At 40.7% G+C, this 10,111-nt stretch overlaps 1 protein-coding gene across 8 annotated transcripts in view; it reads right to left on the reverse strand.

Annotated features, from left to right (window-relative positions):
- Positions 1 to 9,802, reverse strand: part of TAB3 (TGF-beta activated kinase 1 (MAP3K7) binding protein 3) — a 48,419-nt gene extending 38,617 nt beyond the window's left edge. For 5 of the 8 annotated variants that reach the window (XM_082332265.1, XM_082332264.1, XM_082332263.1 and 2 more), the window contains exon 1: positions 9,666 to 9,802. The gene's annotated coding sequence lies outside the window, so the exon portion shown is untranslated. Of the gene's footprint in view, positions 1 to 6,775; positions 6,867 to 8,601; positions 8,938 to 8,989; positions 9,127 to 9,665 lie in introns of those variants that run through there. The other 3 variants (XM_082332260.1, XM_082332261.1, XM_082332262.1) reach the window with 3 other exon arrangements.
- Between the last annotated feature and the right edge of the window lie 309 nt (positions 9,803 to 10,111).

Below are 10,111 nucleotides of genomic sequence, written 5' to 3' on the forward strand. Positions count from 1 at the left end.
ACGATGAGATCTCACCAGGAAGATCTCAAAAGCATATTCTCCCTTTAGGTGTGACAGAAAAGACTATTACAAATTAGACTATCTCATTATGAAAGCAGTCCAAGTCATAAATCTTTGATTCCATTTAGCAGATTTCCTTCTGGGACACACAGGTATCTCATAGTTGCAACCAACTATGCAACCAATAGTTCTGGTTACAACCAATATACCTGGTTACTCATACTTAGTGTTTTAGACACTGAAGAAAAACAGATAGCATTTCTAGAAGTCTTATTTTCAAGGTTAAATGATAGAACAATCAGTATCCCTGTGAAATCCAAATGATCTACATTCAAGCAAGCCAGGAACCTAAACCTTGTAGAGGGGCTGATTGTTCCCAACTTCCCTGTAAACCTGCCTTTCTGAGTCTTTTCTTTTTTATTTGGAAGAATCAGGAAGAGTTCTTAGCTTTGACCACAGAAAAAACAAAGCTATCAGTGCAGATTAGTTGTGAATGAATTTCAGGGATTAGCAAACAAGAATAATCACAGAACAGAGAAAATAACCCAAACAGCAGGGCAAACTACGCAAAATACTTGTATTGTGCTTGCAAAATGTTAGTATTTTAATGAGATGCACAGAAGTGATATGAGTTTAATCTAGTGTCATGAATTAAATCAAACACCTAAAAAGAAGTTTGCAATCCTCACAGATCCCTCCTGAAGTTATTCAGCAGAAAGTTTTACAATTACATTAATATATTCAGAAGTTACTCATCTTTGACTATCTGTAACTTATTTAATAAAAAGAACACAAATTATATGTACTCAATAATAACCTATTATAATTCAATCTTGAGGTTTACACCTTAGTAAACTCATTTAATGTTTAAGCATTTTTTTTTCATAGCTAGCAATGTAATTAGCTGTTAAAGGAACCCTAGTTAAATACTGTTTAATACAATTGCAATACAACTATTTTACTGCTTTTTTAAGAATGCATTCCTGAAATAACCACCACAGTTCTTCCCGAATATTGCAAAAAATCCAGCAAACTTTTGTAGCATACCTGTCTACTGGATAGTCTTCTAGTAGCACTCTCATGCTATACATACTATCACGTAAACAAGCAACTAAGATGCTCATACTACGTAACATGGGATCATCACTACTCATGAATAAATAATCCGAAACATCAGGTTTTTCTGATTGCTTGACATTTCTTATAGTTTAATAAAAATTCAGATTATTTATGATTATGTAACATGTTTACATAATTCACAAATTCTACTATTCACAAAAATAACTTGCCCTCCAAGTTCAAGTATACCATTCACTTGCTGGGAAAACAAAACAAAAACAACCCCCCCAAAAAAACCAACTGCAGTAAAAAAACCAACCAACCAAACAAAAAACCCCCCAACAAAACCACAACAAAAATGACTCAGGGAAAGCAGACAAAACAAAAGTCTAAGCAAGTCTAAATGCATTCCCCCTAAGCATGTAGCATTTTCGTTTTCTGAACAAACTAAATAGCCTGTACCATAATCAGCTTCATTTAAAAATGAATGTAGCTTATGTAAGCATGTGGCAGTCATCATAACCACTTTTACTGATGACAATACAACCAACAGTGGCTAAAAAAGTATATAAACATGCTCAGTTCAGAAAGTAGCATTTCGGAACTAATTCAAAATATCAGTAGCCTTTACTATAAACTACTACTGACAAAGCTTAAACTCAAATATTCTGTGAATGGACAGTGGATACAGTAGACCAAGGATTATGCTCAGGCAAATTTATTCAGAGTAGCCCCAAAGCACAAATTTGCCACTGTCATGACAGCACAACTTTTACCATAAGACACGCCTGTACTTTCCGGCATCTGTGTTCTATCATGTAATAAAAACATAAGCAAGAGATACTAAAATGTTCATGTCATAACTACTTTTTTCCCCCCTCCTGAATCAAAGACCATAAATCAAAGAAAAATACTTAAACCTTTTTCTCCCCCCCCTCCTTCTTCTAGCACTCTAAGTACTTACAAACCCCTTATCTTTCAGACCTTTCAAAAAAACATGAAACATTAAGAGAATTCTTTAGACTCCTTTACAGAAAGATGTACTAAACAATGATATATGACGTAGATTTTAGTAGGAATCAATGCGGGGGGGAGGAAAGGGGGACCAGATGGGACCAGAAAAGGACTGGTTTTTTGTTGTTTGTTTGGTTTTGCGGGTTTTTTTAAACTGAATTCACAGAAGAACAGCGTCAAACTTCTCTTGATCCTTTCCTGCCAGTTCCCTAACACCACTTCCCCTTCATCCAGTTCTTAGAGATCTCAAGTCCATGAACAGCAATCCCCACAGGGACCACTTCAGCGAGTCCAAGACTAGCAAATAAAAAGTTTCCTCCACCTCCCTCAACCATCAGAAGAGTAAGCAGAATTTTCTCTTTGAGAAGATATAGATTCCTTAAAAGGTGAGAGAAGTAGGAGCTCTTCCCTCACCTTTTCTGTTTTTTCTAGGAGGGGAATCCTCCATCAGACTGAAGACACCTGTCCACTAGTGAGAGGTCAAAACACAGCATTAACAGAGGTACGCGAGAACAAACTGCACCAGGACTTCCGAAAATGAAAAGCCCAGAACTGAACTGTATAGCTAAGAACCAAACAATACAAGCTGCTGCCTCTGTGTCCTGATCACATCTTGGGTAACATATGCTCTTAGGAGACCTGTCATGCATTTTTGTTACAACTTTTACAGAAAGTGGTCTCAGTTAGGGAAAAGCAGCTTTCAAGTGACTGGGTGTTCCTCCAGAAATAGAAGTACTGTTTGTCAGAGTATCAGCAATGTCTGTGTTGTTGGTACTAGTGCCCCAGTGCGTAACAACAGGAAAGATCCGTGAAGATCCCTCAATGTCAGCATTACTATAGGAAGATGTCACCCAGTTAATGGTACTAAAAACATCGAGACCTGCTGTACAGAGTTGCTGAGAGCAAGTTTCTTTCTTGTCTTTGGAAAACTTAAAGTTGTGCTCTACAGAAGCCACTAATTCATCTCCCTCTCACAGACCCCTTACTCCTAGATGAAGCAACTCTTGTTTCAACACTTTGGTGACTTTTTGACCCTTTCTCTCTCTCTCTCTTTAAAAAACAAAACAAAACAAAACAACAGTAAAAGATCATTTCTAAAGACAGATCAAAAAAGCTGATCTTACTTAGGTCTCTCTTAGGCCTAAGGCTACCTTCAGCCTCATTTACCTCAACTCCCAAATCTGGAAAAGGATTGGCAGGTAGAACATTTACTTGACTTGGAACTTTCTTTAAAGCAAAAGCAGCATTTACTGTATCTAGAGAAAAGGCTTCAAAAGCAAAGAGGCAGATTTCATTTAAAAGGATCTACGTTCTGCCATTTATAAAATTAATTCCGCTGCAACAGATATGGTAGAAAGTGCTTTCCCCTTCTGTCCCGTCTTCCTTTAAACTGGATATTCCAAGAAAACAATAGTAAAAGAATATGTTTGTTACAAAAAAATGCTAATAAGCTCAAATCAACACAGAAGGAAGCTGGATATGAACAGGGACTTATCTCACTGTCACTACCTGCTACTGAAAGCGGTTACACATCGAAGGCTAACGTCTTCAGTATAGAAGCAAGAGAAAGTATGAGACTGCATACATCATCCTGAACAGTTACGCAAAAAGCTCATAAGCTCACAACACATGAAGCACTTGCAGACCAACAGTGAGATGTGTTTTGAAATACCTGCATAAAACACTGATGCTCATGAAGAAGGAACAGAGAGCAAACTTCTATAACCACATTTTCACAATGCTGTCCGAACAGCAGGAAACGAAGCAGAGATACAGACTAAAATAACTGTTACCCCATGCTGTCCATTTGAAACTTACTGAGTTGCAAAACCCATGCTAATCCACAAAAGCACTGACAAAAATGTCTTTTTTTAAATATAATTTCATGTAAGTGTTCTGAGTTCAGTTACAACACTTACTCGGCAATTCCAGGATTACTGAAGTCGTATCTGTACACTAGCAGATCCTGTGGCAGCAAAAACTTGGTCTGTACCAGGAAAGGACATATAGTGGCATTTCAGTAAAATTACCCAGAAAATAATAAAAAGCTTTTACCACCTTCAAGTCAGCAGTGGGAAGAAAGATGATATTTGATGTAGAAAAGTTTTATACTAGAAATTTATCCTATTGACATTTTTTGAGAAATTACGAAGCAACAGAGTGAAATTGTACCAAATTAACACTTTGTCTTATCTGGACATGTCATTTTTGATCCGAGATTAGCAGCATTACAGTGAGAATTACTATTCCATCAAGATAATCTTAAGAATTTCAGGAAAGAAAGGCAGATACATTTCAACAGCAATGCTCCGCTGAAGACCTAGTGCCTGGCTTACAACTTCTGCAAGCTGATCTTCAAGAAAATCAACAGGAAAGCCAGATTTTATGTTTCTTTCACAACATCCAGGTGAAGAAAAAAAACAAAAAAAACACAACCACCCCCTCGACTTGCTCGAACTATTATTGATCCCATGCCCAATGCCCAAAAACAAAGAAGAAAACAAAACCGTAACTCTTTCAAGTGCTAGGAACAAATGTCCACAGCTTGAGTTAAGCCAAATTATACAAAGTCCCCACAGAACAAGAAGAATTATACTTGAGGATTGATACCAATGTGGCAAATGCTATGACACACATAGAACAAAACAAGCCTTTCGCTAGCTATTTTCAGTAAGTTGTGACATTGTAAACCAGCACGAATTGTTCAAACAGATGAGACTTCAGCACAAATTACATTAGAACATAACCAAGGAAGGGAAAAATGAAAGCTTAAAGCTGCAACGAGATTAAAATACTAGCACTGCTCTGGATCTTGTTACCAAATCTGATAACGAGAAACAGTCAATACTGAATACATTTTATAAAAGTACCCATTTTTTTATGCCATGACATCCAAAACAAATACTGATAGTATTAGAATTTTTTCTAAAAGTATCCCTACATTAACCATGATTTCACAGAAATTGATCCACTTTTCAAATTAATATACACTTTAGTGGATATACAATTTCATTTGAAAGCAAGTATTTCATTAAAGTGTATTGAGTGTAGGACGTGATTGATTAAATGTAATCTGCTGAAAGGTGTTTTTAAAAAAAACATTCTTAATTATCTACCAGCAAGCCTACATGCAGGTAGGAAAACATCTATACTTAAGCAGTGACAGTCAGGTTACTGAACACTACTATAGCAGAACGACCTTTATCTCTATTATGTAGCTTTACTGTTTGCTTATGAAGCCATCCTGCTTTATACAACCCTCTGAAAAGAGCAAAAGGAGAAGTAATTTTCCTTACAATAGAGCTAGGTTAAGACAAAACCTGGTAATACACTGAAGATGCTTTTAAAATACCACTACTTCAAATGCAGGCCCTGAATAAAATAAAGCCCATCTGAAATTCAAGAACTAATGTTTCTTGAGAAAGCTGTATATAACCTTAACAGAGATGATATTTTTCACTTTTATACTATAGTGCTATGCTGGCTATTATGAAACAGTACTTGAAGAGGGAGAAACATTCAACGTAGTAATCAATGGGGTGTATGAATACTGAAATGTTAGTTCCACTCTGGCATTAAACTGAGACACAGACACACAGTGTGATCTAGCTAGTATAACTAACCTTCAAAGAAAGAAAAAGAATAAGAAAATACCCAAATACTAAGAACTCACTGCCTGTCTTGATCTGTATGGTTTATTAGCAACGTTGTAACTTTGTCTCACCTTCTTACTACATACTGAATTTTGCCAGATGTATTTCAGCTTCTCATGTCAATAAGAAGGCTTCAGTGATGTTTTTTCTGGTAGTTGTGCATGAGTCTCCTGGATACTAATACCACAGTGCCATCTTTTAAGCACTGACTGACACAGCACAGAAGTCGCTGACCAACTACCGACCTCATACAGAATAAGAGATACTCAGAATGGATACTCAGTACCATAGAACCATCTACACTATCAGGTGGGACTCACATCATTTGTATTCACAGTTTGAAAGCCTTTCAAAGGACAGCTTTGATACTTTAAGATTTGGAAGAGTGCAAGAACCTATTCTGGAAGTGTTTTCAACCAACACCTTCAACATTTGCATACATGAGCCTAAACAAGTATTTCAAAACTCTCACCTTTCCATTTAGAAAGAATGCTTCACGCATGCGAATTGGCACCATGACATCAGCGCACATTCAATCTCAACAAAACGATTCCTGGTCTTTCACAAGAACAAGACAGCTAGTATCGCCCTTCAGACAATATTTTAATCTATTATATCCATAAAGAAATAATAGTCTACAGAAAATTGACATTATATAGATAACTGAAGAATAGCTCCAACTTGGGGGAAAAAAAAAAAAAAAAAAAAAGACAAATAATACCAGAAAAGTTTGGCAGGGATTTGAAAGTAATACCCTAATATCAGTTTACTGCACTAGGCAGCACCACCAATTTCCAGTTTAGCTTTATTTTTCTGTTTGAGTAAAGACAGTAAGAGGGACAGGAAAAAATATTGCAAAACCACAAGTCACAGATATTTCTACCTTGTAACTTGAAACACTTGCATTCAAAAGTAGTCCAAAAGGTGCTTATGAAAAAGTTTGAGGCTTTGTATAAACTCTCTCTCAGTTTCACTCTTGATTTGTCACCTGCCTTTTAAATGTACCGTATAACAAAAATAACTCTTTCACTGCAAATACCTTTACTTACCCTTATATGTGCACACATAGGTACATACACACCAGGCACTGCACCAACTTCAGCTCACAGCAGTGGGAAGAAGAGCATAATGCAGACACTCCTAGAGCAAAATGTGTCATACCATAGTTGAGTGGGATGGCTAAGCATACATGATAGACTTGACATTAGCCAAAATTTACTAGATTTGATAATTTACTCAATGTTTGGATCATCATAAAAATATCTTTGGTATCAAACAAGTAAACCAAAGGCTTTTGCTTGGATTGTTAGTGATTTTGCTAAAACATTGCAGCTGTAGAAGTAAAGATTTGAACTATCATCCCAACTGAAGATACAGCTCTTAGAAAAAAGCTCAGTAAGACATCTTCTTAAGTTTCATATTAGTACATTAAGCAGTACATTAAGAAACATGTAACACTGACCCTAACCAAAAATACTTTTGCAGGTCATACTTTGAGGCTACTTATGCCATTTAAAAATACAGACCAAATGAATCATCACAGGATTAAAGTCAGAAGAAAGCATCTACAGACCAGTGCAACCAAAAATTTAACTTTATTTAAACACTACATAATTTTTGAGAGGGGACAGAAAGAAACAAGCTATTACTGGATAACCTTAAGAATGATATTAATGTATTCTCTTGAACGACTTCAGTGGAATCCTTTACCATTAGGATTACCATTACTCCCTGCAACTCAATGGACAGGTATCAGCACAGACATATCACCAAAGCTGGGTAGAAAAGACACGTTTTCACAACACCTATTCAACTTATCTTGCCTTCCTCAAGATGACAACTAATGGAAGGAAAAAGGAGCCTCGATGAGATCCAGGAAACAACCAGAAAGAATAGACACAGATCTCACAATACCCTCTTTACATTTATCTGCAATCACTTAAAGTAAAGGTTACAACCCAAGCTAGATAGAATACATCATAAAAGTATAGTTTCAGAATATGCATCCATCACATTTATCCAACTTACTGTACATAAACCAAAAGATTTAAGATTAAAGGCATACTTAAATGCTGATTTTATTATCCTTTTCTAATGTGTGTAAAATTTGATACGTTAGTAATTTTATGGATGAACCAAGAGAGTTTATATATACATTAATACAGGCTGTTACGGCATTCTTCAGATTGCTGCTATCAACTGACACCATCCACAAGACAGGACAAAGGGCAGGCTTTAACAAATGTTGTGAAATACTGTAAGAATCCTGTTCCTCTCTCACTACTGAGAGGAAATGAATTTAACATTTCTTCTTTTTACATGAAATATGTTAACTGAAAATATACTTGACAAGGGACATAAGAAAGTAGTGCTCTTCTCACACATCCGGAAAACAAAATTAAAGCTATCAGAACAGCCACTGACCTTTGACTGTGCAGGCTTTACCTGGGAGTTTTAAGAGTTCTTTTATATTAAGCCCCCTGGAAACAGAACTGGTCAAGTGGACCTGTTACAGAACATAAGCCTATAAACAAACAATTACTACTCAATTTTCTAACAGTGAACACCAGCACTAACAATAACAGACACCTATCAATACGTCAGCGGCACAGGCTGGCCTATCCACTCTCAGTATTTATTTAGAATGGAAGAAGAGGGGAAAAGGAAAGCCACAACATCAAGCTGAAAAATCTTGAAATGTAGTTATTATAAAAGCAATTATAAAAGCATTACAAATAGCTATCTTTTAAGCTAATTTCTTTATTTAGCTCATATTTACTGTATTCGTTAGCTATAAAGATATTAATAAACTACTAACAGCATCTTCAAATTAGTTACCACCGAGACCTTCATAGACAGTTGTACGCATATTTACCTGCACACAGTGTCTTGCTTCAAGTTTTTCCATTACCTTCCAGCGTGGCATACCTGGGCCATTCCATTTTTCTGCTGACAGGGATTCTCTACTAAACTCCAAAGTATAGTTACTCTCAAACTATCTAAGCATCTGCCTTTCCTCTCCTTGTTTTCTCCTTGCTAAAGCAAGGAAAAGAACAGCCAATTATTACAAGTCATGTTTGAACGAGGGGAAAACACACCAACTGCATAGTCAAACACTAACAGTGGAACAGTATCGAGCCATAAATAAGAGTAGCATCCTTCCACCATATCCACCTGTATTAAAAAAAAAACAAACCCAAAGAAAACCCAAGCTATTCTTCCCAGCAGCCAATACGAACAGCCGATGAGATCTCAAATCTGACCTGAGGACAAGACTCTGGACAGAGCACAACTAAGGCCTCGCTGCCTTTGGGGGCCTTCTACCGCCAGAGCCAAACCACAACAGCAGCATCATCATACTGCAGTCAACACGTCGAAGAGGCAGCACCAGCTCTTTTACCTGTGAATTTAGTTGGGGTTTTTTTATTGTTTTACACAGCAAGAGCAGCATCCGTGGCCCAGCAGACCCCGCAGCCCCTGCTAAGCGGACACCCGCACAGCATCCCCGGGCAGTCAACCAGCCCCCCCTCTCCAAAGGGCTCCAAAAACAAAGACCAAAGTTTTCTCGGCTCGGCGCGTGGGAGCGCGGCAGCAAAACAAGAGTCAGGATCAACACCAGCACCCTCCCGCCACCACGCCCCTGCCCCCGCACACCCCGCGGACCCCCCCGCCCGGGGCAGCCGCCTGCCCCCGCACCGCCGGCGGGAAGGGCCGGCTCCAGCCCGCTCCCACCCCGCCTTCCCCCCTGGCCGGGGGGATGGGCAGGGGTCACCCCACCGCCCGGCGGAACGGGGGCGGGGGGGCAGCACGGAGGTGCCACCCCCCGCTCCGCCCTGACCTTCCCTCCCGGAGGGGGCACCCCCGGCCGCCGGCAACCCCGCCCGCCCCCAGACTCAGCACCCCCATCCCACCCCGGCCCCGGGGCCTGCCCCCCCTCACCGTGCTGCGCTGGGGGCTCGGCTCCGGCGGCTGCATGCCCGCCCGCCCGCCCGCCCGGCCCCTCGGCTCTGCCCCGGGCCTCCGGGGCGGCGAACGTTGCGGGGGGGGGCGGCACGCGAGGCGCCCCGCGCGGGCCCCCCCGCTCCTCCTGGGCGCGAGGCGGCCGGGGCGGGGGGGGGGGGGTAAGGAGGGAGAGGTGCGTGCCCCCCCCGGGAGGGCGCGCGGGGCGGGGGGGGGGGGGACGCTCTCTGGGAGGCAGCGGGTCTGCGCGAGGGGGGGGGAGGGGGGGGAGGGGGGCCTGGACCGCGGCGCGCGGCCGGGAAGCGCTTCCGGGATGGGCGGGCGGCGCCGCACGCTCAGTGCTGGGCGCTGAGGCCGCCGGGCGCGCGGCGGGGGGAGGGGCCCGGCCTGCGCCGACCAGGCTCCGACATGGCGCGGCCCGCGCG

The sequence above is a fragment of the Platalea leucorodia genome (assembly GCF_965183815.1).
Source record: "Platalea leucorodia genome assembly, chromosome: 2".
NCBI classification, from domain to species: Eukaryota; Metazoa; Chordata; class Aves; order Pelecaniformes; family Threskiornithidae; genus Platalea; species Platalea leucorodia.